Source organism: Rhipicephalus microplus, chromosome 2, assembly GCF_043290135.1.
Source record: "Rhipicephalus microplus isolate Deutch F79 chromosome 2, USDA_Rmic, whole genome shotgun sequence".
In the NCBI taxonomy this organism is placed as follows: domain Eukaryota; kingdom Metazoa; phylum Arthropoda; class Arachnida; order Ixodida; family Ixodidae; genus Rhipicephalus; species Rhipicephalus microplus.
Genome location: NC_134701.1, coordinates 132,545,009 through 132,569,323, shown reverse-complemented (window position 1 = coordinate 132,569,323; position 24,315 = coordinate 132,545,009). Strand labels below are relative to the sequence as shown.

The following is a 24,315-nucleotide window of genomic DNA, read 5'->3' as shown; positions in this document are numbered from 1 at the left end:
ACTACGAGCATAAAGTCAGTGTCTTCTTTTGCTGGGGCTGATATATCGAGTCAGAATGGACGAGCTGTCTAAGGCGCCAGACTCAAGGGAAACCTTGCCCAGTGATATGGGTTGAACGAGGCTTCTGGTCCACGTATATGGACGCGGGTTCGAATCCCACTTCTGACAAACTTTTTTTTTACTTTACTACCAGAACTAAGTCAGTGTCTCCTTTTGCTGGGCTGAAATATTGTGCCAAAATGACCGAGTGGTCAAAGGCGTGAGACCTAAGGGAAGCCTTGCCCAGTGATACGTGTTGAACGAGGCTTCTGGTCCACGTATATGGGCGTGGGATCGAATCCCACTACTGACAAACTTTTTTTTTACTTTACTACCAGAACAAAGTCAGTGTCTCCTTTTGCTGGGTGATATATTGTGTCAGAATGGCCGAGTGGTCCAAGGCGCCAGACTTAAGGGAAACCTTGCCTGGTGATACGGGTTGAACGAGGCTTCTGGTCTACGTATGTGGGCGTGGGTTCAAATCCGACTTCAGACAAACTCTTCTTTTTTTACTTTACTACGAGCACAAAGTCAGTGTCATCTTTTGCTGGGGCTGATGTATCGTATCAGAATAGCCGAGTGGTCTAAGGCTCCAGACTCATGGGAAACCTTGACCAGTGTAACGGGTTGAACGAGGCTTCTGGTACACGTATGTGGGCGTGGGTTCGAATCCTATTCTGACAAACTTTTTTTAATTTACTACCAGAACAAAGTCAGTGTCTCCTTTTGCTGGGCTGAAATATTGTGTCAGAATGGCCGAGTGGTCGAAGGCGCCAGACTTAAGAGAAACCTTGCCCAGTGATACGGGTTGAACGAGGCTTCTGGTCCACGTATGTGTGCGTGGGTTCGATGCCCACTTCTGACAAATTTTTTTAATCTACTACCAGAAGAAAGTCAGTGTCTCCTTTTGCTGGGCTGAAATATCGTGTCAGAATGGCCGAGTGGTCCAATGCGCCAGACCTAAGGGAAACCTTGCCCAGTGATACGCGTTGAACTAGGCTTCTGGTCTACGTATGTGGGCGTGGGTTCGAATCCCACTTCTGACAAACTCTTTTTTTTATTTACTACCAGCACAAAGTCAGTGTCTCTTTTTGCTGGGCTGAAATATTGTGTCAGAATGGCCGAGTGGTCGAAGGCGCTAGACTCAAGGGAAACCATGTCCAGTCATACGAGATGAACGAGGCTTCTGGTCCACGTATGTGTGCGTGGGTGCAAATCCCACTTCTGACAAACTTTTTTTACTTTACTACCAGAACAAAGTCAGTGTCTTCTTTTGCTGCAGCTTATATATCGTGTCAGAACGGCGGAGTTGTCTAAGGCACCAGACCTAAGGGAAACATTGCCCGGTGATACGGGTTAAACAAGGCCTTTGGTCCACGTATGTGGACGTGGGTTCGAATCCCACTTCTGACAATCTTTTTTTTACTTTACTACGAGAACAATGTCAGTGTCTCCTTTTGCTGGGCTGAAATATTGTGTCAGAATGGCCGAGTGGTCGAAGGCGCAAGACTTAAGGGAAACCTTGGCCAGTGATACGGGTTGAACGAGGCTTCTGATCCACTTATGTGGGCGTTGGTTCGAATCCCACTTCTGAGAAAATTTTTTAATCTACTACCAGAAGCAAGTCAGTGTCTCCTTTTGCTGGGCTGAAATATCGTGTCAGAATGACCGAGTGGTCCAAGGCGCCAGACTTAAGGGAAACCTTGCCCGGGGATACGGGTTGAACGAGGCTTCTGGTCTACGTATGTGGGCGTGGGTTGAAATCCTATTCTGAGAAACTTTTTTTACTTTACTACCAGAACAATGTCAGTGTCTCCTTTTTCTGGGCTGATATGTCGTGTCCGAATGGCCGAGTGGTCTAAGGTGCCAGACTCAAGGGAAACCTTGCTCAGTTATACGGGTTGAACGAGGCTTCTGGTGAAGGTGTGTGGGCGTGGGTTCAAATCCCACTTCAGGCAAACTCTTTTTTTTTACTTTACTACGAGCATAAAGTCAGTGTCATCTTTTGTTGGGGCTGATATATCGTATCAGAATGACCGAGTGGTCTAAGGCGCCAGACTCAAGGGAAACCTTGCTCAGTGATAGGAGTTGAACGAGGCTTCTGGTCTACGTATGTGGGCGTGGGTTCGAATCCCTCTTCTGACAAACTTTTTTACTTAACTAACAAAACAAAGTCAGTGTCTCCTTTTGCTGGGGCTGACATATCGTATCAGAATGGCCGAGTGGTCTAAGGTGCCAGACTTAAAGTAAACCTTGCCGAGTGATAAGAGTGTAACGAGAATTCTGGTCCACGTATGTGTGCGTGGGTTCGAATCGCACTTCTGACAAACTTTTTTACTTTACTTCCAGCACAAAGTCAGTGTCTTTTTTTGCTGGGGCTTATATGTCGTGTCAGAATGGCCGAGTGGTCTAAGGCGCCAGACTCAAGGGAAACCTTGCCCAGTGATACGGGTTGAACGAGGCTTCTGGTCCACGTATGTGTGCGTGGGTTCATATCCCACTTCTGACAAACTTTTTTTACTTTACTACCAGAACAAAGTCAGTGTCTCCTTTTGCTGGGCTGAAATATTGTGTCAGAATGGAAGAGTGGTCTTAGGCGCCAGACTTAGGGCAAACCTTGCCCTTTTATACGGGTTGAACGAGGCTTCTGGTCCACGTATGTCGGCGTGGGTTCGAATCCCACTTCTGACAAACTCTTTTTTACTTTACTAACAGCACAAAGTCAATGTCTTCTTTTGCTGGGGTTAAAACATCGTGTCAGAAGGGCCGAGTGGTCTAAGGCACCAGCCTCAAGAGAAACCTTGCCCAGTGATACGGGTTGAACTAGACTTCTGGTCCACGTATGTGGACGTGGGTTCGATTCCCACTTCCGAGAAACTTTTTTACTTTACCACCAGAACAAAGTCAGTGTCTCCTTTTGCTGGGCTGAAATATCGTGTCAGAATGGCCGAGTGGTCTAAGGCGCCAGACTTAAGGGAAACCTTGCCCTGTTATACGGGTTGAACGAGGCTTCTGGTCCACGTATGTGGGCGTGGGTTCGAATCCCACTTCTGGCAAACTCTTTTTTACTTTACTACCAGCATAAAGTCAGTGTCTTCTTTTGCTGGGGTTAAAACATCGTGTCAGAAGGGCCGAGTGGTCTAAGGCACCAGGCTCAAGAGAAACCTTGCCCAGTGATACGGGTTGAACTAGACTTCTGGTCCACGTATGTGGACGTGGGTTCGATTCCCACTTCTGACGAACTCTGTTTTTTACTTTTCTACCAGAACAAAGTCAGTGTCTTTTTTTGCTGGGCTGAAATATTGTGTCAGAATGGCCGAGTGGTCGAAGGCGCCAGACTTAAGGGAAAGCTTGCCCAGTTATGCCTGTTGAACGAGGCTTCTGGTCCACGTATGTGGGCGTGGGTTCAAATCCCACTGCTGACAATCTCTTTTTTTACTTTACTACCATCACAAAGTCAGTGTCTCGTTTTGCGGGGCTGAAATATCGTGTCAGAATGGCCGTGTGGTCGAAGGCGCCAGACCTAAGGGAAACATCGCCCTGTGATGCGGGTTGAACGAGGCTTCTGGTCCACGTATGTGGGCGTGGCTTCAAATCCTACTTCAGACAATCTCTTTTTTTTACTTTACTACGAGCATAAAGTCAGTGTCTTCTTTTGCCGGGGCTGATATATCCTGTCAGAATGGCCGAGTGGTCGAAGGCGCCAGACTTAAGGAAAACCTTGCCCAGTGATGCCTGTTGAACGAGGCTTCTGGTCCACGTATGTGGGCGTGGGTTCAAATCCAACTTCTGACAATCTCTTTTTTTACTTTACTACAGAAGAAAGTCAGTGTCTCCTTTTGCTGGGCTGAAATATTGTGTGAGAATGGCCGAGTGGTCGAAGGCGCCAGACTTAAGGGAAACCTTGCCCAGTGACGCGGATTGAACGAGGCTTCTGGTCCCAGTATGTTGGCGTGGGTTCAAATCGCACTTCTGACATTCTTTTTGTTACTTTACTACCAGTATAAAGTCAGTGTCTTTCTTTTGCTGGTGCTGATATATCGAGTCAGAATAGCCGAGTAATCTAAAACACCAGACTCAAGAAAAACCTTGCCTAGTGATACGGGTTGAACGAGGCTTCTGGTCCACGTAAGTGGGCTTGGGTTCGAATCCCACTTCTGACAAACTTTTTCTTACTTTACTACCAGCATAAAGTCAGTGTCTTTTTTGCTGGGGCTAATATATCGTGTCAGCATGGCCGAGTGGTGTTAGGCGCCAGACTCAAGGGAAACCTTGCCCAGTGATACGGGTTGAACGAGGCTTCTGGTCCACGTATGTGGGCGTGGGTTTGATGCGCACTTCTGACAAACTCTGTTTTTTAAATTACTACGAGCATAAAGTCGGTGTCTTCTTTTGCTGGGGCTAATATATCCTGTCAGAATGCCCGAGTGGTCTGAGGTGCCAGACTCAAGGAACACCTTGCCCAGTGATACGGGTCGAACGAGGCTTCTGGTCCACGTACGTGGGCGTGGGTTTGAATCCCACTTCTGACAAACTTTTTTTTTACTTTACTACCAGAACAAAGTGAGTGTCTCCTTTTGCTGGGCTGAAATATTGTGTCAGAATGGCCGAGTGGTCGAAGGCGCCAGACTTAAGGGAAACCTTGCCCAGTGATACGGGTTGAACGAGGCTTCTGGTCCACGTATGTGGGCGTGGGTTCAAATCCCACTTCTGACACTCTTTTTGTTACTTTACCACCAGTATAAAGTCAGTGTCTTTCTTTTGCTGGTGCTGATATATTGTGTCAGAATGGCCGAGTGGTCGAAGGCGCCAGAACTAAGGGAAACCTCGCCCTGTGATACGGGTTGAACGAGGCTTCTGGTCCACGTATGCGGGCGTGGCTTCAGATCCTACTTCAGACAATCTCTTTTTTTACTTTACTACGAGCATAAAGTCAGTGTCTTCTTTTGCCGGGGCTGATATATCGTGTCAGAATGGCCGAGTGGTCGAAGGCGCCAGACTTAAGGAAAACCTTGCCCAGTGAAGCCTGTTGAACGAGGCTTCTGGTCCACGTATGTGGGCGTGGGTTCAAATCCAACTTCTGACAATTTCTTTTTTTACTTTACTACCAGAAGAAAGTCAGTGTCTCCTTTTGCTGGGCTGAAATATTGTGTCAGAATGGCCGAGTGGTCGAAGGCGCCAGACTTAAGGGAAACCTAGCCCAGAGATGCGGGTTGAACGAGGCTTCTGGTCCCAGTATGTTGGCGTGGGTTCAAATCGCACTTCTCACATTCTTTTTGTTACTTTACTACCAGTATAAAGTCAGTGTCTTTTTTTGCTGGGGCTAATATATCGTGTCAGCATGGCCGAGTGGTGTTAGGCGCCAGACTCAAGGGAAACCTTGCCCAGTGATACGGGTTGAACGAGGCTTCTGGTCCACGTATGTGGGCGTGGGTTTGATGCGCACTTCTGACAAACTCCGTTTTTTTACTTTACTACGAGCATAAAGTCAGTGTCTTCTTTTGCTGGGGCTGATATATCGTGTCAGAATGATGATGCGTTTGATGCGCACTTCTGACAAACTCCGTTTTTTTACTTTACTACGAGCATAAAGTCAGTGTCTTCTTTTCCTGGGGCTGATATATCGTGTCAGAATGGCCGAGTGGTCTAAGGCGCCAGACTCAAGGAAAACCTTGCCCAGGTATACGGGTTGAACGAGGCTTCTGGTCCACGTATGTGGGCGTGGGTTCAAATCCCACTTCTGACACTCTTTTTGTTACTTTTCTACCAGCATAAAGTCAGTGTCTTTCTTTTGCTGATGCTGATATATTGAGTCAGAATGATGATGCGTTTGATGCGCACTTCTGACAAACTCCGTTTTTTTACTTTACTACGAGCATAAAGTCAGTGTCTTCTTTTGCTGGGGCTGATATATCGAGTCAGAATGGACGAGCTGTCTAAGGCGCCAGACTCAAGGGAAACCTTGCCCAGTGATATGGGTTGAACGAGGCTTCTGGTCCACGTATATGGACGCGGGTTCGAATCCCACTTCTGACAAACTTTTTTTTTACTTTACTACCAGAACTAAGTCAGTGTCTCCTTTTGCTGGGCTGAAATATTGTGCCAAAATGACCGAGTGGTCAAAGGCGTGAGACCTAAGGGAAGCCTTGCCCAGTGATACGTGTTGAACGAGGCTTCTGGTCCACGTATATGGGCGTGGGATCGAATCCCACTACTGACAAACTTTTTTTACTTTACTATCAGAACAAAGCCAGTATCTCCTTTTGCTGGGCTTAAATATCGTGTCAGAATGGCCGAGTGGTCCAAGGCGCCAGACTTAAGGGAAACCTTGCCCAATCATACGGGTTGAAGGAGGCTTCTTGTCCACGTATGTGGGCATGGGTTTGAATCCCACTTCTGCCAAACTCTATTTCTTTTTAATTTATTACCAGCACAAAGTCTGTGTCTGCTTTCTGGGGCTGATATATCGTATCAGAATGGCGGAGTGATCTGAGGCGCCAAACTTAAGGGAATCCTTGCCCAGTGATACGGGTTGAACGAAGCTTCTGGTCCACGTATGTGGGCGTGGGTTCAAATCCCACTTCTGACAAACTCTTTTTTTCCTTTACTACCAGCATAAAGTCAGTGTCTTCTTTTGCTGGGGCTGATATATCGTGTCAGAATGGCCGAGTACTTTGCCAACATGCAATAGGTTTCCATTCCCACGAAATACCTAGGCGCCCCTTTAGAGTTTTACCGTGACAGTGAACCAGACTGGCAGAACCAAGTTGCGGCAATGCGCGCAAGAACTGAGAGGACAAAAGGCTCGTAATTGTCTATGTTTGCACGTACCACGGTGTGTAATGTGTTTTTCATTACCAAACTGTAGTATGTGTGTAGTGTTTTGCACTGCTCACGCATTAACATACAAAAGCTCCAAAGAATTTTGGCTGTTTTTGTTTGGGGATCGGTTTGGGAGAGAACGAGCCGCACCATCTTGTTCCGACGTGTACGTGATGGAGGTCTCGGCCTGTTGCACTTATTCTATAGGCAAATAGTGAATCGGTTCTGCTTCCTTAGGGATGTGAAGGACCCTTTTTTGCGCACTGTATTACAGCTGAGACTTAGCAAACTTGTGCCGGACTTTGTGGTATCCACCGAATGTATTGAAGGCGGGGTTTTCGGTTTTTCGAAGGAGGTTGTGATGGCTTATAGGTTCTTGCGTGCTCGATTCTCATGGGAATATCTGGCGGGAGTGAAACGAAGGAAGCTATACAAAGATCTTCTAGATATACTACTCCCCGTGCCTTTGTATCGCACAATATATAGTGCCAAGTCTGGAAGTGATGTCCTGAAGCGTGTCAAACATATGTATGTAGCTCCAGGAGCCAAGTCCTTTTTCTTCAGATTGCACACCGGGACACTAGAAGTAAAAACATGGCTACAGGAACAAGCAATGTATGTACCATGGGGTGGTCACTGTTTCTTATGTAGAAAGCCCGAAACCATTGAGCACGTCTTCTTAGAATGCTGGGAAGGCGTGTTCTTCAGAGATATATTACAAAGAACGCTAAAGAAAGACCTCCCATTAGACCCACAAGGAATTCGTTTTCTAACTGTGGACAACCAAGAAGGTGTCCCGTTTGACGCTGTTATGCTACTTGGTTTGCACTGCATATGGAAGGCCTGCATGGCCGCACGACATGTAAATATAGATGCAAGATCGGCACACGATAACTTCCGCGAATAAGTGGGAAGGTTCCTGGAAGCACATAAATCTTTAGATCCGATACCTGAATGCGTATCGACGATCGAGCCACTCACGAACATGAGACGCTTTTAGCCGTCAATCGCCAGCCAAAGTTTGGTTGCTCCTTTTACCCATGCCCATTTATGTATCTATGTCTTATGTAACTTGAATTATTACTTTTGATCCCTCACTGTATTTGTATTTCTATGTGTACGTCTAAACAGGCAGTAAAGAAAAAAATGTCAGAATTGCCGAGTGGTCTGAGGCGCCAAACTCAAGGAAAACCTTGCCCAGTGATACGGGTTGAACGAGGCTTCTGGTCCACGTATGTGTGCGTGGGTTCGAATCCCACTTCTGACAATTTTTTTTCTTTACTACCAGCACACAGTCAGTGTCATTTTTTGCTGGGGCTGACATATCGTATCACAATGGCCGAGTGGTCTAAGGCGCCAGACTCAAGGGAACCTTGCCCAGTGATAAGAGTTGAACGAGGATTCTGGTCCACATATGTGCGCGTGGGTTCGAATCCCACTTCTGAAAAACTTGTTTTACTTTACTACCAGCACAAAGTCAGTGTCTTCTTTTGCTGCGGCTGATATATCGTGTCAGAATGGCCGAGTGGTCTAAGGCGCCAGACTCAAGGGAAACCTTGCCCACTCATACGAGTTGAACGAGGCTTCTGGTCTACGTATGTGTGCGTGGGTTCGAATCCCTCTTCTGACAAACTTTTTTTACTTTACTACCAGCACAAAGCCAGTGTCTTCTTTCTGGGGCTGATATATCGTGTCAAAATGGCTGCGTGGTCTAAGGCGCCCGAATCAAGGAGAACGTGGCCCAGTGATATGGGTAGAATGAGGCTTCTGGTCCACGTGTGTGTGCGTGGGTTCGAATCTTACTTCGGACAAACTTTTTTTTACTTTACTACCAGAACAAAGTCAGTGTCTCCTTTTGCTGGGCTGGACTGTCGTGTCAGAATGGCCGAGTGGTCTAAGGCGCCAGACTCAAGGGAAACCTTGCCTAGAGATACGAGTTGAACGAGGCTTCTTGTCCACGTATGTGTGCGTGGGTTCGTATCCCACTTCTGACAAACTTTTTTTACTTTACTACCAGAACAAAGTCAATGTCTCCTTTTGCTGGGCTGAACTATTGTGTCAGAAAGGAAGAGTGGTCTTAGTCACCAGACTTAAGGCAAACCTTGCCCTGTGATACGAGTTGAACGAGGCTTCTGGTCCACGTATGTGGGCGTGGGTTCGAATCCTACTTCAGACAATCTCTTTTTTTTTACTTTACTACGAGCATAAAGTCAGTGTCTTCTTTTGCCGGGGCTGATATATCGTGTCAGAATGGCCGAGTAGTCGAAGGCGCCAGACTTACGGGAAACCTTGCCCAGTGATGCGGGTTGAACGAGGCTTCTGGTCCCAGTATGTTGGCGTGGGTTCAAATCGCACTTCTGACATTCTTTTTGTTACTTTACTACCAGTATAAAGTCAGTGTCTTTCTTTTGCTGGTGCTGATATATCGAGTCAGAATAGCCGAGTAATCTAAAACACCAGACTCAAGGAAAACCTTGCCTAGGGATACGGGTTGAACGAGGCTTCTGGTCCACGTAAGTGGGCTTGGGTTCGAATCCCACTTCTGACAATCTTTTTCTTACTTTACTACCAGCCTAAAGTCAGTGTCTTTTTTTGCTGGGGCTAATATATCGTGTCAGCATGGCCGAGTGGTGTTGGCGCCAGACTCAAGGGCAACCTTGCCCAGTGATACGGGTTGAACGAGGCTTCTGGTCCACGTATGTGGGCGTGGGTTTGATGCGCACTTCTGACAAACTCTGTTTTTTTACTTTACTACGAGCATAAAGTCAGTGTCTTCTTTTGCTGGGGCTAATATATCCTGTCAGAATGCCCGAGTGGTCTGAGGTGCCAGACTCAATGGAAACCTTTCCCAGTGATATGGCTTGAACGAGGCTTCTGGTCCACGTATGTGTGCGTGGGTTCGAATCGCAATTCTGACAAACTTTTTTACTTTACTACTAGCACAATGTCAGTGTCTTTTTTTGCTGGGGCTGATATATCGTGTCAGAATGGCCGAGTGGTCTAAGGCGCCAGACTTAAGGGAAACCTTGCCCTGTGATACGGTTGAATGAGGCTTCTGGTCCACGTATGTGGGCGTGGGTTCGAATCCCACTTCTGGCAAACTCTTTTTTACTTTACTACCAGCATAAAGTCAGTGCCTTCTTTTGCTGGGGTTAAAACATCGTGCCAGAAGGGCCGAGTGGTCTAAGGTACCAGACTCAAGAGAAACCTTGCCCAGTGATACGGGTTGAACTAGGCTTCTGGTCCACGTATGTGGACTTGGGTTCGATTCCCACTTCTGACAAACTCTGTTTTTTACTTTTCTACCAGAACAAAGTCAGTGTCTTCTTTTGCTGGGCTGAAATATTGTGTCAGAATGGCCGAGTGGTCGAAGGCGCCAGACTTAAGGGAAAGCTTGCCCAGTGATGCCTGTTGAACGAGGCTTCTGGTCCACGTATGTGGGCGTGGGTTCAAATCCCACTGCTGACAATCTCTTTTTTTACTTTACTACCATCACAAAGTCAGTGTCTCGTTTTGCGGGGCTGAAATATCGTGTCAGAATGGCCCTGTGGTCGAAGGCGCCAGACCTAAGGGAAACATCGCCCTGTGATGCGGGTTGAACGAGGCTTCTGGTCCACGTATGTGGGCGTGGCTTCAAATCCTACTTCAGACAATCTCTTTTTTTTACTTTACTACGAGCATAAAGTCAGTGTCTTCTTTTGCCGGGGCTGATATATCGTGTCTGAATGGCCGAGTGGTCGAAGGCGCCAGACTTAAGGGAAACCTTGCCCAGTGATGCGGGTTGAACGAGGCTTCTGGTCCCAGTATGTTGGCGTGGGTTCAAATCGCACTTCTGACATTCATTTTGTTACTTTACTACCAGTATAAAGTCAGTGTCTTTCTTTTGCTGGTGCTGATATATCGAGTCAGAATAGCCGAGTAATCTAAAACACCAGACTCAAGAAAAACCTTGCCTAGTGATACGGGTTGAACGAGGCTTCTGGTCCACGTAAGTGGGCTTGGGTTCGAATCCCCCTTCTGACAAACTTTTTCTTACTTTACTACCAGCATAAAGTCAGTGTCTTTTTTGCTGGGGCTAATATATCGTGTCAGCATGGCCGAGTGGTGTTAGGCGCCAGACTCAAGGGAAACCTTGCCCAGTGATACGGGTTGAACGAGGCTTCTGGTCCACGTATGTGGGCGTGGGTTTGATGCGCACTTCTGACAAACTCTGTTTTTTTACTTTACTACGAGCATAAAGTCGGTGTCTTCTTTTGCTGGGGCTAATATATCCTGTCAGAATGCCCGTGTGGTCTGAGGTGCCAGACTCAAGGAAAACCTTGCCCAGTGATACGGGTCGAACGAGGCTTCTGGTCCACGTATGTGGGCGTGGGTTTGAATCCCACTTCTGACAAATTTTTTTTTACTTTACTACCAGAACAAAGTCAGTGTCTCCTTTTGCTGGGCTGAAATATTGTGTCAGAATGGCCGAGTGGTCGAAGGCGCCAGACTTAAGGGAAACCTTGCCCAGTGATACGGGCTGAACGAGGCTTCTGGTCCACGTATGTGGGTGTGGGTTCAAATCCCACTTCTGACACTCTTTTTGTTACTTTACTACCAGTATAAAGTCAGTGTCTTTCTTTTGCTGGTGCTGATATATTGTGTCAGAATGGCCGAGTGGTCGAAGGCGCCAGACCTAAGGGAAACCTCGCCCTGTGATACGGGTTGAACGAGGCTTCTGGTCCACGTATGCGGGCGTGGCTTCAGATCCTACTTCAGACAATCTCTTTTTTTACTTTACTACGAGCATAAAGTCAGTGTCTTCTTTTGCCGGGGCTGATATATCGTGTCAGAATGGCCGAGTGGTCGAAGGCGCCAGACTTAAGGAAAACCTTGCCCAGTGAAGCCTGTTGAACGAGGCTTCTGGTCCACGTATGTGGGCGTGGGTTCAAATCCAACTTCTAACAATCTCTTTTTTTACTTTACTACCAGAAGAAAGTCAGTGTCTCCTTTTGCTGGGCTGAAATATTGTATCAGAATGGCCGAGTGGTCGAAGGCGCCAGACTTAAGGGAAACCTTGCCCAGTGATGCGGGTTGAACGAGGCTTCTGGTCCCAGTATGTTGGCGTGGGTTCAAATCGCACTTCTCACATTCTTTTTGTTACTTTACTACCAGTATAAAGTCAGTGTCTTTCTTTTGCTGGTGCTGATATATCGAGTCAGAATAGCCGAGTGGTCTAAGGCGCCAGATTCAAGGAAAACCTTGCCTAGTGATACGGGTTGAACGAGGCTTCTGGTCCACGTAAGTGGGCGTGGGTTCGAATCCCACTTCTGACAATCTCTTGCTTACTTTACTACCAGCATAAAGTCAGTGTCTTTTTTTGCTGGGGCTAATATATCGTGTCAGCATGGCCGAATGGTGTTAGGCGCCAGACTCAAGGGAAACCTTGCCCAGTGATACGGGTTGAACGAGGCTTCTGGTCCACGTATGTGGGCGTGGGTTTGATGCGCACTTCTGACAAACTCCGTTTTTTTACTTTACTACGAGCATAAAGTCAGTGTCTTCTTTTGCTGGGGCTGATATATCGTGTCAGAATGATGATGCGTTTGATGCGCACTTCTGACAAACTCCGTTTTTTTACTTTACTACGAGCATAAAGTCAGTGTCTTCTTTTCCTGGGGCTGATATATCGTGTCAGAATGGCCGAGTGGTCTAAGACGCCAGACTCAAGGAAAACCTTGTCCAGGTATACGGGTTGAACGAGGCTTCTGGTCCACGTATGTGGGCGTGGGTTCAAATCCCACTTCCGACACTCTTTTTGTTACTTTTCTACCAGCATAAAGTCAGTGTCTTTCTTTTGCTGATGCTGATATATCGAGTCAGAATGATGATGCGTTTGATGCGCACTTCTGACAAACTCCGTTTTTTTACTTTACTACGGGCATAAAGTCAGTGTCTTCTTTTGCTGGGGCTGATATATTGAGTCAGAATGGACGAGCTGTCTAAGGCGCCAGACTCAAGGGAAACCTTGCCCAGTGATATGGGTTGAACGAGGCTTCTGGTCCACGTATATGGACGCGAGTTCGAATCCCACTTCTGAAAAACTTTTTTTTTACTTTACTACCAGAACTAAGTCAGTGTCTCCTTTTGCTGGGCTGAAATATTGTGTCAGAATGGCCGAGTGGTCGAAGGCGCCAGACTTAAGGGAAACCTTGCCCAGTGATACGGGTCGAACGAGGCTTCTGGTCCACGTATGTGGGCGTGGGTTCAAATCCCACTTCTGACACTCTTTTTGTTACTTTACTACCAGTTTAAAGTCAGTGTTTTTCTTTTGCTGGGGCTGATATATTGTGTCAGAATGGCCGAGTGGTCGAAGGCGCCAGACCTAAGGGAAACCTCGCCCTGTGATACGGGTTGAACGAGGCTTCTGGTCCACGTATGTGGGCGTGGCTTCAAATCCTACTTCAGACAATCTCTTTTTTTTTACTTTACTACGAGCATAAAGTCAGTGTCTTCTTTTGCCGGGGCTGATATATCGTGTCAGAATGGCCGAGTGGTCGAAGGCGCCAGACTTAAGGAAAACCTTGCCCAGTGATGCCTGTTGAACGAGGCTTCTGGTCCACGTATGTTGGCGTGGGTTCAAATCCAACTTCTGACAATCTCTTTTTTTACTTTACTACGAGCATAAAGTCAGTGTCTTCTTTTGCTGAGGCTGATATATCGTGTCAGAATGGCCGAGTAGTCAAGACGCCAGACTCAAGGGAAAGCTTGCATAGTGATACGTGTTGAACGAGGCTTCTGATCCAAGTATGGGGGCGTGGGTTCAAATCCCACTTCTGACAAACTGTTTTTTACTTTACTACAAGAACAAAGTCAGTGCCGCCTTTTGCTGGGCTGAAATATTGTGTCAGAATGGCCGAGTGGTCGAAGGCGCCAGACCTAAGGGAAACCTTGCCCAGTGATACGTGTTTAACGAGGCTTCTGGTGCACGTATGTGGGCGTGGGTTCAAATCCCACTTCTGGCAAACTCTTTTGTTTACTTTAATACCAGCACAAAGTCAGTGTCTCCTTTTGCTGGGGCTGAAATAATATGTCAGAATTGCCGAGTGGTCTAAGGCGCCAGACACAAGGGAAACCTTGTCCAGTGATACGTGTTCAACGAAGCTTCTGGCCCACGTATGTGGGCATGGGTTCGAACCCCACTTCTGACAAACTTTTTTACTTTACTACCAGCACAAAGTCAGTGTCTCCTTTTGCTGGGGCTGAAATATCGTGTCAGAATGGCCGAGTGGTTTAAGGCGCCAGACTCAAGGAAAACCTTTCCCAGTGATATGGCTTGAACCAGGCTTCTGGTGCACGTATGTGGGCGTGGGTTCGAATTCCACTTCTGACAAACTTTTTTTTACTTTACTACCAGCACAAAGTCAGTGTCTTCTTTTACTGGGGCTGACATATCGTATCAGAATGGCCGAGTGGTCTAAGGTGCCAGACTCAAAGTAAACCTTGCCGAGTGATAAGAGTGTAACGAGAATTCTGGTCCACGTATGTGTGCGTGGGTTCGAATCGCACTTCTGACAAACTTTTTTACTTTACTTCCAGCACAAAGTCAGTGTCTTTTTTTGCTGGGGCTGATATGTCGTGTCAGAATGGCCGAGTGGTCTAAGGCGCCAGACTCAAGGGAAACCTTGCCCAGTGATACGGGTTGAACGAGGCTTCTGGTCCACGTATGTGTGCGTGGGTTCGTATCCCACTTCTGACAAACTTTTTTTACTTTACTACCAGAACAAAGTCCGTGTCTCCTTTTGCTGGGCTAAAATATTGTGTCAGAATGGAAGAGTGGTCTTAGGCGCCAGACTTAGGGCAAACCTTGCCCTTTGATACGGGTTGAACGAGGCTTCTGGTCCACGTATGTCGGCGTGGGTTCGAATCCCACTTCTGACAAACTCTTTTTTACTTTACTAACAGCACAAAGTCAATGTCTTCTTTTGCTGGGGTTAAAACATCGTGTCAGAAGGGCCGAGTGGTCTAAGGCACCAGGCTCAAGAGAAACCTTGCCCAGTGATACGGGTTGAACTAGACTTCTGGTCCACGTATGTGGACGTGGGTTCGATTCCCACTTCCGAGAAACTTTTTTACTTTACCACCAGAACAAAGTCAGTGTCTCCTTTTGCTGGGCCGAAATATCGTGTCAGAATGGCCGAGTGGTCTAAGGCGCCAGACTTAAGGGAAACCTTGCCCTGTTATACGGGTTTAACGAGGCTTCTGGTCCACGTATGTGGGCGTGGGTTCGAATCCCACTTCTGGCAAACTCTTTTTTACTTTACCACCAGCATAAAGTCAGTGTCTTCTTTTGCTAGGGTTAAAACATCGTGTCAGAAGGGCCGAGTGGTCTAAGGCACCAGGCTCAAGAGAAACCTTGCCCAGTGATACGGGTTGAACTAGACTTCTGGTCCACGTATGTGGACGTGGGTTCGATTCCCACTTCTGACAAACTCTGTTTTTTACTTTTCTACCAGAACAAAGTCAGTGTCTTTTTTTGCTGGGCTGAAATATTGTGTCAGAATTGCCGAGTGGTCGAAGGCGCCAGACTTAAGGGAAAGCTTGCCCAGTTATGCCTGTTGAACGAGGCTTCTGGTCCACGTATGTGGGCGTGGGTTCAAATCCCACTGCTGACAATCTCTTTTTTTACTTTACTACCATCACAAAGTCAGTGTCTTCTTTTGCCGGGGCTGATATATCGTGTCAGAATGGCCGAGTGGTCAAAGGCGCCAGACTTAAGGAAAACCTTGCCCAGTGAAGCCTGTTGAACGAGGCTTCTGGTCCACGTATGTGGGTGTTGGTTCAAATCCCACTTCTGACACTCTTTTTGTTACTTTTCTACCAGCATAAAGTCAGTGTCTTTCTTTTGCTGATGCTGATATATCGAGTCAGAATGATGATGCGTTTGATGCGCACTTCTGACAAACTCCGTTTTTTTACTTTACTACGAGCATAAAGTCAGTGTCTTCTTTTGCTGGGGCTGATATATCGAGTCAGAATGGACGAGCTGTCTAAGGTGCCAGACTCAAGGGAAACCTTGCCCAGTGATATGGGTTGAACGAGGCTTCTGGTCCACGTATATGGACGCGGGTTCGAATCGCACTTCTGACAAACTTTTTTTTTACTTTACTACCAGAACTAAGTCAGTGTCTCCTTTTGCTGGGCTGAAATATTGTGCCAAAATGACCGAGTGGTCAAAGGCGTGAGACCTAAGGGAAGCCTTGCCCAGTGATACGTGTTGAACGAGGCTTCTGGTCCACGTATATGGGCGTGGGATCGAATCCCACTACTGACAAACTTTTTTTACTTTACTATCAGAACAAAGCCAGTATCTCCTTTTGCTGGGCTGAAATATCGCGTCAGAATGGCCGAGTGGTCCAAGGCGCCAGACTTAAGGGAAACCTTGCCCAATCATACGGGTTGAAGGAGGCTTCTTGTCCACGTATGTGGGCAAGGGTTTGAATCCCACTTCTGCAAAACTATATTTCTTTTTAATTTATTACCACCACAAAGTCTGTGTCTGCTTTTGCTGGGGCTGATATATCGTATCAGAATGGCGGAGTGATCTGAGGCGCCAAACTTAAGGGAATCCTTGCCCAGTGATACGGGTTGAACGAAGCTTCTGGTCCACGTATGTGGGCGTGGGTTCAAATCCCACTTCTGACAAACTCTTTTTTTCCTTTGCTGCCAGCATAAAGTCAGTGTCTTCTTTTGCTGGGGCTGATATATCGTGTCAGAATGGCCGAGTACTTTGCCAACATGCAATAGGTTTCCATTCCCACGAAATACCTAGGCGCCCCTTTAGAGTTTTACCGTGACAGTGAACCATACTGGCAGAACCAAGTTCCGGCAATGCGCGCAAGGACTGAGAGGACAAAAGGCTCGTAATTGTCTATGTTTGCACGTACCACGGTGTGTAATGTGTTTTTCATTACCAAACTGTAGTATGTGTGTAGTGTTTTGCACTGCTCACGCATTAACATACAAAAGCTCCAAAGAATTTTGGCTGTTTTTGTTTGGGGATCGGTTTGGGAGAGAACGAGCCGCACCAACTTGTTCCGACGTGTACGTGATGGAGGTCTCGGCCTGTTGCACTTATTCTATAGGCAAATAGTGAATCGGTTCTGCTTCCTTAGGGATGTGAAGGACCCTTTTTTGCGCACTGTATTACAGCTGAGACTTAGCAAACTTGTGCCGTACTTTGTGGTATCCACCGAATGTATTGAAGGCGGGGTTTTCGGTTTTTCGAAGGAGGTTGTTATGGCTTATAGGTTCTTGCGTGCTCGATTCTCATGGGAATATCTGGCGGGAGTGAAACGAAGGAAGCTATACAAAGATCTTCTAGATATACTACTCCCCGTGCCTTTGTATCGCACAATATATAGTGCCAAATCTGGAAGTGATGTCCTGAAGCGTGTCAAACATATGTATGTAGCTCCAGGAGCCAAGTCCTTTTTCTTCAGATTGCACACCGGGACACTAGAAGTAAAAACATGGCTACAGGAACAAGTAATGTATGTACCATGGGGTGGTCACTGTTTCTTATGTAGAAAGCCCGAAACCATTGAGCACGTCTTCTTAGAATGCTGGGAAGGCGTGTTCTTCTGGGATATATTACAAAGAACGCTAAAGAAAGACCTCCCATTAGACCCACAAGGAATTCGTTTTCTAACTGTGGACAACCAAGAAGGTGTCCCGTTTGACGCTGTTATGCTACTGGGTTTGCACTGCATATGGAAGGCCTGCATGGCCGCACGACATGTAAATATAGATGCAAGATCGGCACACGATAACTTCCGAGAATAAGTGGGAAGGTTCCTGGAAGCACATAAATCTTTAGATCCGATACCTGAATGCGTATCGACGATCGAGCCACTCACGAACATGAGACGCTTTTAGCCGTCAATCGCCAGCCAAAGTTTGGTTGCTCCTTTTACCCATGCCCATTTATGTATCTATGTCTTATGTAACTTGAATTATTACTTTTGATCCCTCACTGTATTTGTATTTCTATGTGTACGTCTAAACAGGCAGTAAAGAAAAAAATGTCAGAATTGCCGAGTGGTCTGAGGCGCCAAACTCAAGGAAAACCTTGCCCAGTGATACAGGTTGAACGAGGCTTCTGGTCCACGTATGTGTGCGTGGGTTCGATTCCCACTTCTGACAATTTTTTTTCTTTACTACCAGCACACAGTCAGTGTCATTTTTTGCTGGGGCTGACATATCGTATCACAATGGCCGAGTGGTCTAAGGCGCCAGACTCAAGGGAACCTTGCCCAGTGATACGAGTTGAACGAGGATTCTGGTCCACATATGTGCGCGTGGGTTCGAATCCCACTTCTGACAAACTTTTTTTACTTTACTACCAGCACAAAGTCAGTGTCTTCTTTCTGGGGCTGATATATCGTGTCAGAATGGCTGCGTGGTCTAAGGCGCCCGAATCAAGGGGAACCTTGCCCAGTGATGTGGGTAGAATGAGGCTTCTGGTCCACGTGTGTGTGCGTGGGTCCGAATCTCACTTCTGACAAACTTTTTTTACTTTACTACCAGAACAAAGTCAGTGTCTCCTTTTGCTGGGCTGAAGTATCCTGTCAGAATGGCCCAGTGGTCTAAGGCGCCAGACTCAAGGAAAACCTTGCCCAGTGATACGGGTTGAACGAGGCTTCTGGTCCACGTATATGGGCGTGGATTTGAATCCTCTTTCTGACAAACTTTTTTTACTTTAATACCAGCGCAAAGTCAGTGTCTCCTTTTGATGGGCTGAAATATTGTGTCAGATTGGCCGAGTGGTCGAAGGCGCCAGACTTAAAGGAAACTTTGCCCAGTGATACGTGTTGAACGAGGCTTCTGGTCCACGTATGTGGGCGTGGGTTCAAATCCCACTTTTGACAAACTTTTTTTTACTTTACTACCAGATCAAAGTCAGTGTCTCCTTTTGCTGGGCTGAAATATTGTGTCAGAATGGCCGAGTGGTCGAAGGCGCCAGACTCAAGAGAAGCCTTGCCCAGTATTACGGGTTGAACGAGGCTTCTCGTCCACGTATGTGGGCATGGATTCGATTCCCACTTCTGACAAACTTTTTTTTACTTTACTACCAGCACAAAGTCAGTGTCTTCTTTTGCTGGGGCTGATAAATCGTATCAGAATGGCCGAGTGGTTGAAGGCGCCAGACTCAAGGGAAACCTTGCCCATTGATATGAATCGAACAAGGCTTCTGGTCCACGTATGTGTGCATGGGTTCGAATCCCACTTCTGACATTTTTTCTTACTTTACTACCATAACAAAGTCAGTGTCTCCTTTTGCTGGGCTGAAGTATCCTGTCAGAATGGCCGAGTGGTCGAAGGCACCAGACTTAAGGGAAGCCTTGCCCAGTGATACGGGTTGAACGAGGCTTCTTGTCCACGTATGCGGGCGTGGGTTCGAATCCCACTTCTGACAAACTTTTTTGATCTACTACCAGAACAAAGTCAGTGTCTCCTTTTGCTGGGCCGAAATATCGTGTCAGAATGGCCGAGTGGTCGAAGGCGCCAGATTTAGGGGAAACCATGCCCAGTGATACATGTTGAACGAGGCTTCTAGTCCACGTATGTGGGCGTGGGTTCAAATCCCACTTCTGACAAACCCTTCTTTATACTTTACTACCAGCAGAAAGTCAGTGTCTCCTTTTGGTGGGGCTGAAATATCGTGTAATTATTGCCGAGTGGTCTAAGGTGCCAGTCTCAAGGGAAACATTGCCCAGTGATACGGGTTGAACGAGGCTTCTGGTCCAGGTGTGTGGGCGTGGGTTCAAATGCCACTTCAGACAAACTCTTTTTTTTTACTTTACTACCAGCACAAAGTCAGTGTCTTCTTTTACTGGGGCTGACATATCGTATCAGAATGGCCGAGTGGTCTAAGGTGCCACACTCAAAGTAAACCTTGCCGAGTGATAAGAGTGTAACGAGAATTCTGGTCCACGTATGTGTGCGTGGGTTCGAATCGCACTTCTGACAAACGTTTTTAATTTACTACCAGCACAAAGTCAGTGTATTTTTTGCTGGGGCTGATACATCGTGTCAGAATGGCCGAGTGGTCTAAGGCGCCAGATTCAAGGGAAACCTTGCCCAGTGACACGGGTTGAAAGACGCTTTTGGTCAAAGTATGTGGGCGTGGGTTTGAATCCCACTTCTGACAAACATTTTTTTACTTTATTACCAGCATAAAGTAAGTGTCTTTTTTCGCTGGGGCTATAAGCGTGTCAGAAGGGCCGAGTGGTCTAAAGCACCAGACTCAAGAAGAACCTTGCCACGTGATACGGGTTGAACGAGACTTCTTGTCCACGTATGTGTGCGTGGGTTCGAATGTCAATTCTGAAAACTTTTTTTACTTTACTACCAGCAAAAAGTCAGTGTCTTCTTTTTGGGGCTGATATATCGTGTCAGAATGGCCGAGTGCTCTAAGGCGCCCGACTCAAGGGGAACCTTGCCCAGTGATATGGGTTGAAAGAGGCTTCTGGTCCACGTGTGTGTGCGTGGGTTCGAATCTCACTTCTGAGAATTTTTCTTACTTTACTACCAGCACAAAGTCAATGTCTTCTTTTGCTGGGGCTAAAATATTGTGTCAGAAGGGCTGAGTGGTCTAAGGCACCATGATTGATTGATTTGTGGGGTTTAACGTCCCAAAACCACCATTGAATTATGAGAGACGCCGTAGTGGAGGGCTCCGGAAATTTCGACCACCTGGGGTTCTTTAACGTGCACCCAAATCTGAGCACATGGGCCTACAACATTTCCGCCTCCATCGGAAATGCAGCCGCCGCAGCCGGGAATCGAACCCGCGACTTGCGGGTCAGCAGACGAGTACCTTAGCCAATAGACCACCGCGGCGGGGCAGGTCTAAGGCACCAGACTCAAAAGAAACCTTGCCCAGTGATATGGGTTGAACGAGGCTTCTGGCCCACGTGTGTGTGCGTGGGTTCGAATCTCACTTCTGAGAAACTTTTTTTACTTTACTACCAGAACAAAGTCAGTGTCTCCTTTTGCTGGGCTGAAATATCGTGTCAGAATGGCCGAGTGGTCTTAGGCGCCAGACTTATGGAAAACCTTGCCCTGTGATACGGGTTGAACGAGGCTTCTGGTCCACGTATGTGGGCGTGTGTTCGAATCCCACTTCTGACAAACTCTTTTTTACTTTACTACCAGCACAAAGTCAATGTCTTCTTTTGCTAGGGCTAAAATATTGTGTCAGTAGGGCCGAGTGGTCTAAGGCACCAGACTCAAGAGAAACCTTGCCCAGTGATACGGGTTGAACGAGGCTTTTGGTCCACGTATGTTTGCGTGGGTTCGAATCCCACTTCCGAGAAACGTTTTTTACTTTACCACCTGAACAAAGTCAGTGTCTCCTTTTGCTGGTCTGAAATATCGTGTCAGAATGGCCGAGTGGTCTAAGGCGCCAGACTTAAGGGAAACCTTGCCCTGTGATACGAGTTGAACGAGGCTTCTGGTCCACGTATGTGGGCGTGGGTTTGAATCCCACTTCTGGCAAACTCTTTTTTACTTTACTACCAGCATAAACTCAGTGTCTTCTTTTGCTGGGGCTAAAACACCGTGTCAGAAGGGCCGAGTGGTCTAAAGCACCAGACTCAAGGGAAACCTTTCCCAGTGATATGGCTTGAACGAGGCTTCTGGTCCACGTATGTGGGCGTGGGTTCGAATTCCACTTCTGACAAACTTTTTTTTACTTTACTACCAGCACAAAGTCAGTGTCTTCTTTTACTGGGGCTGACATATCGTATCAGAATGGCCGAGTGGTCTAAGGTGCCACACTCAAAGTAAACCTTGCCGAGTGATAAGAGTGTAACGAGAATTCTGGTCCACGTATGTGTGCGTGGGTTCAAATCGCACTTCTGACAAACTTTTTTAATTTACTACCAGCACAAAGTCAGTGTATTTTTTGCTGGGGCTGATACATCGTGTCAGAATGGCCGAGTGGTCTAAGGCGCCAGATTCAAGGGAAACCTTGCCCAGTGACACGGGTTGAAAGAGGCTTTTGGTCCAAGTATGTGGGCGTGGGTTTGAATCCCACTTCTGACAAACATTTTTTTACTTTATTACCAGCATAAAGTAAGTGTCTTTTTTCGCTGGGGCTATAATCGTGTCAGAAGGGCCGAGTGGTCTAAGGCGCCCGACTCAAGGGGAACCTTGCCCAGTGATATGGGTTGAAAGAGGCTTCTGGTCCACGTGTGTGTGCGTGGGATCGAATCTCACTTCTGAGAATCTTTTTTTACTTTACTACCAGCACAAAATCAATGTCTTCTTTTGCTGGGGCTGAAATATTGTGTCAGAAGGGCCGAGTGGTCTAAGGCACCATGATTGATTGATTTGTGGGGTTTAACATCCCCAAACCACCATTTGATTGTGAGAGACGCTGTAGTGGAGGGCTCCGGAAATTTCGAGCACCTGGGGTTCTTTACCGTGCACCCAAATCTGAGAACACGGGCCTACAACATTTCCGCCTCCATCGGAAATGCAGCCGCCGCAGCCGGGAATCGAACCCGCGACTTGCGGGTCAGCAGCCGAGTACCTTAGCCACTAGACCACCGCGGCGGGGCAGGTCTAAGGCACCAGACTCAAGAGAAACCTTGCCCAGTGATACGGGTTGAACGAGGCTTCTGGCCCACGTGTGTGTGCGTGGGTTCGAATCTCACTTCTGACAAACTTTTTTTACTTTACTACCAGAACAAAGTCAGTGTCTCCTTTTGCTGGGCTGAAATATCGTGTCAGAATGGCCCAGTGGTCTAAGGCGCCAGACTTATGGAAAACCTTGCCCTGTGATACGGGTTGAACGAGGCTTCTGGTCCACGTATGTGTGCGTGGGTTTGAATCCCACTTCTGACAATTTTTTTATTTACTACAGCACAGAGTCAGTGTCTTTTTTTGCTGGGGCTGACATATCGTATCAAAATAGCCGAGTTGTCTAAGGCGCCAGACTCAAGGGAAACCTTGCCCAGTGATACGGGTTAAAAGAGGCTTTTGGTCCACGTATGTGGGCGTGGGTTTGAATCCCACTTCTGACAAACATTTTTTTTACTTTATTACCAGCATAAAGTAAGTGTCTTTTTTCGCTGGGGCTATAACATCGTGTAAGAAGGGCTGAGTGGTCTAAGGCACCAGACTCAAGGGAAACCTTGCCCAGTGATACGGGTTGAACGAGGCTTCTGGTCCAGGTGTGTGGGCGTGGGTTCAAATGCCACTTCAGACGTTTTCTTTTTTTTTTAATTTACTACGAGCCTAAAGTCAGTGTCTTCTTTTGCTGCGGTTGATATATTGTGTCAGATATGCCGAGTGGTCCAAGGCGCAAGACTCAAGGGAAACTTTGCCCAGTTATACGTCTTGAACGAGGCTTCTGGTCCACGTATGTGGGCGTGGGTTCAAATCCCACTTCTGCCAAACTTTTTTTTTACTTTATTAGCAGAACAAAGTCAGTGTCTCCTTTTGCTGGGCTGAAGTATCATGGCAGAATGGCCGAGTGGTCCAAGGCGCCAGACTTAAGGGAAACCTTGCCCAATCATACGGGTTGAAGGAGGCTTCTTGTCCACGTATGTGGGCAAGGGTTTGAATCCCACTTCTGCCAAACTCTATTTCTTTTTAATTTATTACCACCACAAAGTCTGTGTCTGCTTTTGCTGGGGCTGATATATCGTATCAGAATGGCGGAGTGATCTGAGGCGCCAAACTTAAGGGAATCCTTGCCCAGTGATACGGGTTGAACGAAGCTTCTGGTCCACGTATGTGGGCGTGGGTTCAAATCCCACTTCTGACAAACTCTTTTTTTCCTTTACTACCAGCATAAAGTCAGTGTCTTCTTTTGCTGGGGCTGATATATCGTGTCAGAATGGCCGATTACTTTGCCAACATGCAATAGGTTTCCATTCCCACGAAATACCTAGGCGCCCCTTTAGAGTTTTACCGTGACAGTGAACCATACTGGCAGAACCAAGTTCCGGCAATGCGCGCAAGGACTGAGAGGACAAAAGGCTCGTAATTGTCTATGTTTGCACGTACCACGGTGTGTAATGTGTTTTTCATTACCAAACTGTAGTATGTGTGTAGTGTTTTGCACTGCTCACGCATTAACATACAAAAGCTCCAAAGAATTTTGGCTGTTTTTGTTTGGGGATCGGTTTGGGAGAGAACGAGCCGCACCAACTTGTTCCGACGTGTACGTGATGGAGGTCTCAGCCTGTTGCACTTATTCTATAGGCAAATAGTGAATCGGTTCTGCTTCCTTAGGGATGTGAAGGACCCTTTTTTGCGCACTGTATTACAGCTGAGACTTAGCAAACTTGTGCCGTACTTTGTGGTATCCACCGAATGTATTGAAGGCGGGGTTTTCGGTTTTTCGAAGGAGGTTGTTATGGCTTATAGGTTCTTGCGTGCTCGATTCTCATGGGAATA

General features: G+C 47.1%; 33 non-coding genes across 33 annotated transcripts; all 33 read left to right on the top strand.

Moving 5' to 3' along the window:
* The first annotated feature begins 785 nt into the window (after positions 1–785).
* Positions 786–904, top strand: TRNAL-UAA (transfer RNA leucine (anticodon UAA)). The gene is made up of 2 exons: positions 786–823; positions 859–904. It is a non-coding gene; the product is annotated as a tRNA-Leu (tRNA).
* Positions 905–966: 62 nt separating this feature from the next.
* TRNAL-UAA (transfer RNA leucine (anticodon UAA)) lies at positions 967–1,085 on the top strand. The gene is made up of 2 exons: positions 967–1,004; positions 1,040–1,085. It is a non-coding gene; the product is annotated as a tRNA-Leu (tRNA).
* A 793-nt stretch (positions 1,086–1,878) lies between these two features.
* TRNAL-CAA (transfer RNA leucine (anticodon CAA)) lies at positions 1,879–1,997 on the top strand. The gene is made up of 2 exons: positions 1,879–1,916; positions 1,952–1,997. It is a non-coding gene; the product is annotated as a tRNA-Leu (tRNA).
* A 432-nt stretch (positions 1,998–2,429) lies between these two features.
* On the top strand, positions 2,430–2,548 carry TRNAL-CAA (transfer RNA leucine (anticodon CAA)). The gene is made up of 2 exons: positions 2,430–2,467; positions 2,503–2,548. It is a non-coding gene; the product is annotated as a tRNA-Leu (tRNA).
* A 428-nt stretch (positions 2,549–2,976) lies between these two features.
* Positions 2,977–3,095, top strand: TRNAL-UAA (transfer RNA leucine (anticodon UAA)). The gene is made up of 2 exons: positions 2,977–3,014; positions 3,050–3,095. It is a non-coding gene; the product is annotated as a tRNA-Leu (tRNA).
* Positions 3,096–3,345: 250 nt separating this feature from the next.
* TRNAL-UAA (transfer RNA leucine (anticodon UAA)) lies at positions 3,346–3,464 on the top strand. Its single transcript has 2 exons — positions 3,346–3,383; positions 3,419–3,464. It is a non-coding gene; the product is annotated as a tRNA-Leu (tRNA).
* A 251-nt stretch (positions 3,465–3,715) lies between these two features.
* Positions 3,716–3,834, top strand: TRNAL-UAA (transfer RNA leucine (anticodon UAA)). Its single transcript has 2 exons — positions 3,716–3,753; positions 3,789–3,834. It is a non-coding gene; the product is annotated as a tRNA-Leu (tRNA).
* An 802-nt stretch (positions 3,835–4,636) lies between these two features.
* Positions 4,637–4,755, top strand: TRNAL-UAA (transfer RNA leucine (anticodon UAA)). Its single transcript has 2 exons — positions 4,637–4,674; positions 4,710–4,755. It is a non-coding gene; the product is annotated as a tRNA-Leu (tRNA).
* A 251-nt stretch (positions 4,756–5,006) lies between these two features.
* Positions 5,007–5,125, top strand: TRNAL-UAA (transfer RNA leucine (anticodon UAA)). Its single transcript has 2 exons — positions 5,007–5,044; positions 5,080–5,125. It is a non-coding gene; the product is annotated as a tRNA-Leu (tRNA).
* A 541-nt stretch (positions 5,126–5,666) lies between these two features.
* TRNAL-CAA (transfer RNA leucine (anticodon CAA)) lies at positions 5,667–5,785 on the top strand. Its single transcript has 2 exons — positions 5,667–5,704; positions 5,740–5,785. It is a non-coding gene; the product is annotated as a tRNA-Leu (tRNA).
* A 2,587-nt stretch (positions 5,786–8,372) lies between these two features.
* TRNAL-CAA (transfer RNA leucine (anticodon CAA)) lies at positions 8,373–8,491 on the top strand. Its single transcript has 2 exons — positions 8,373–8,410; positions 8,446–8,491. It is a non-coding gene; the product is annotated as a tRNA-Leu (tRNA).
* Positions 8,492–9,842: 1,351 nt separating this feature from the next.
* TRNAL-UAA (transfer RNA leucine (anticodon UAA)) lies at positions 9,843–9,960 on the top strand. The gene is made up of 2 exons: positions 9,843–9,880; positions 9,915–9,960. It is a non-coding gene; the product is annotated as a tRNA-Leu (tRNA).
* A 250-nt stretch (positions 9,961–10,210) lies between these two features.
* Positions 10,211–10,329, top strand: TRNAL-UAA (transfer RNA leucine (anticodon UAA)). The gene is made up of 2 exons: positions 10,211–10,248; positions 10,284–10,329. It is a non-coding gene; the product is annotated as a tRNA-Leu (tRNA).
* Positions 10,330–11,318: 989 nt separating this feature from the next.
* TRNAL-UAA (transfer RNA leucine (anticodon UAA)) lies at positions 11,319–11,437 on the top strand. The gene is made up of 2 exons: positions 11,319–11,356; positions 11,392–11,437. It is a non-coding gene; the product is annotated as a tRNA-Leu (tRNA).
* A 251-nt stretch (positions 11,438–11,688) lies between these two features.
* TRNAL-UAA (transfer RNA leucine (anticodon UAA)) lies at positions 11,689–11,807 on the top strand. The gene is made up of 2 exons: positions 11,689–11,726; positions 11,762–11,807. It is a non-coding gene; the product is annotated as a tRNA-Leu (tRNA).
* Positions 11,808–12,057: 250 nt separating this feature from the next.
* Positions 12,058–12,176, top strand: TRNAL-CAA (transfer RNA leucine (anticodon CAA)). Its single transcript has 2 exons — positions 12,058–12,095; positions 12,131–12,176. It is a non-coding gene; the product is annotated as a tRNA-Leu (tRNA).
* Positions 12,177–12,533: 357 nt separating this feature from the next.
* TRNAL-CAA (transfer RNA leucine (anticodon CAA)) lies at positions 12,534–12,652 on the top strand. The gene is made up of 2 exons: positions 12,534–12,571; positions 12,607–12,652. It is a non-coding gene; the product is annotated as a tRNA-Leu (tRNA).
* Positions 12,653–13,007: 355 nt separating this feature from the next.
* TRNAL-UAA (transfer RNA leucine (anticodon UAA)) lies at positions 13,008–13,126 on the top strand. Its single transcript has 2 exons — positions 13,008–13,045; positions 13,081–13,126. It is a non-coding gene; the product is annotated as a tRNA-Leu (tRNA).
* A 253-nt stretch (positions 13,127–13,379) lies between these two features.
* On the top strand, positions 13,380–13,498 carry TRNAL-UAA (transfer RNA leucine (anticodon UAA)). Its single transcript has 2 exons — positions 13,380–13,417; positions 13,453–13,498. It is a non-coding gene; the product is annotated as a tRNA-Leu (tRNA).
* Positions 13,499–13,746: 248 nt separating this feature from the next.
* On the top strand, positions 13,747–13,865 carry TRNAL-UAA (transfer RNA leucine (anticodon UAA)). The gene is made up of 2 exons: positions 13,747–13,784; positions 13,820–13,865. It is a non-coding gene; the product is annotated as a tRNA-Leu (tRNA).
* Positions 13,866–14,114: 249 nt separating this feature from the next.
* Positions 14,115–14,233, top strand: TRNAL-CAA (transfer RNA leucine (anticodon CAA)). The gene is made up of 2 exons: positions 14,115–14,152; positions 14,188–14,233. It is a non-coding gene; the product is annotated as a tRNA-Leu (tRNA).
* Positions 14,234–14,480: 247 nt separating this feature from the next.
* TRNAL-CAA (transfer RNA leucine (anticodon CAA)) lies at positions 14,481–14,599 on the top strand. The gene is made up of 2 exons: positions 14,481–14,518; positions 14,554–14,599. It is a non-coding gene; the product is annotated as a tRNA-Leu (tRNA).
* Positions 14,600–15,027: 428 nt separating this feature from the next.
* Positions 15,028–15,146, top strand: TRNAL-UAA (transfer RNA leucine (anticodon UAA)). The gene is made up of 2 exons: positions 15,028–15,065; positions 15,101–15,146. It is a non-coding gene; the product is annotated as a tRNA-Leu (tRNA).
* A 65-nt stretch (positions 15,147–15,211) lies between these two features.
* TRNAL-CAA (transfer RNA leucine (anticodon CAA)) lies at positions 15,212–15,330 on the top strand. Its single transcript has 2 exons — positions 15,212–15,249; positions 15,285–15,330. It is a non-coding gene; the product is annotated as a tRNA-Leu (tRNA).
* A 66-nt stretch (positions 15,331–15,396) lies between these two features.
* TRNAL-UAA (transfer RNA leucine (anticodon UAA)) lies at positions 15,397–15,515 on the top strand. Its single transcript has 2 exons — positions 15,397–15,434; positions 15,470–15,515. It is a non-coding gene; the product is annotated as a tRNA-Leu (tRNA).
* Positions 15,516–15,581: 66 nt separating this feature from the next.
* On the top strand, positions 15,582–15,700 carry TRNAL-UAA (transfer RNA leucine (anticodon UAA)). The gene is made up of 2 exons: positions 15,582–15,619; positions 15,655–15,700. It is a non-coding gene; the product is annotated as a tRNA-Leu (tRNA).
* Positions 15,701–18,651: 2,951 nt separating this feature from the next.
* TRNAL-UAA (transfer RNA leucine (anticodon UAA)) lies at positions 18,652–18,770 on the top strand. The gene is made up of 2 exons: positions 18,652–18,689; positions 18,725–18,770. It is a non-coding gene; the product is annotated as a tRNA-Leu (tRNA).
* A 429-nt stretch (positions 18,771–19,199) lies between these two features.
* Positions 19,200–19,318, top strand: TRNAL-UAA (transfer RNA leucine (anticodon UAA)). The gene is made up of 2 exons: positions 19,200–19,237; positions 19,273–19,318. It is a non-coding gene; the product is annotated as a tRNA-Leu (tRNA).
* A 62-nt stretch (positions 19,319–19,380) lies between these two features.
* TRNAL-UAG (transfer RNA leucine (anticodon UAG)) lies at positions 19,381–19,499 on the top strand. The gene is made up of 2 exons: positions 19,381–19,418; positions 19,454–19,499. It is a non-coding gene; the product is annotated as a tRNA-Leu (tRNA).
* Positions 19,500–20,917: 1,418 nt separating this feature from the next.
* On the top strand, positions 20,918–21,036 carry TRNAI-UAU (transfer RNA isoleucine (anticodon UAU)). Its single transcript has 2 exons — positions 20,918–20,955; positions 20,991–21,036. It is a non-coding gene; the product is annotated as a tRNA-Ile (tRNA).
* A 247-nt stretch (positions 21,037–21,283) lies between these two features.
* TRNAL-UAA (transfer RNA leucine (anticodon UAA)) lies at positions 21,284–21,402 on the top strand. The gene is made up of 2 exons: positions 21,284–21,321; positions 21,357–21,402. It is a non-coding gene; the product is annotated as a tRNA-Leu (tRNA).
* Positions 21,403–21,832: 430 nt separating this feature from the next.
* On the top strand, positions 21,833–21,951 carry TRNAL-CAA (transfer RNA leucine (anticodon CAA)). Its single transcript has 2 exons — positions 21,833–21,870; positions 21,906–21,951. It is a non-coding gene; the product is annotated as a tRNA-Leu (tRNA).
* Positions 21,952–22,636: 685 nt separating this feature from the next.
* TRNAI-UAU (transfer RNA isoleucine (anticodon UAU)) lies at positions 22,637–22,755 on the top strand. Its single transcript has 2 exons — positions 22,637–22,674; positions 22,710–22,755. It is a non-coding gene; the product is annotated as a tRNA-Ile (tRNA).
* Positions 22,756–24,315: the final 1,560 nt, after the last annotated feature.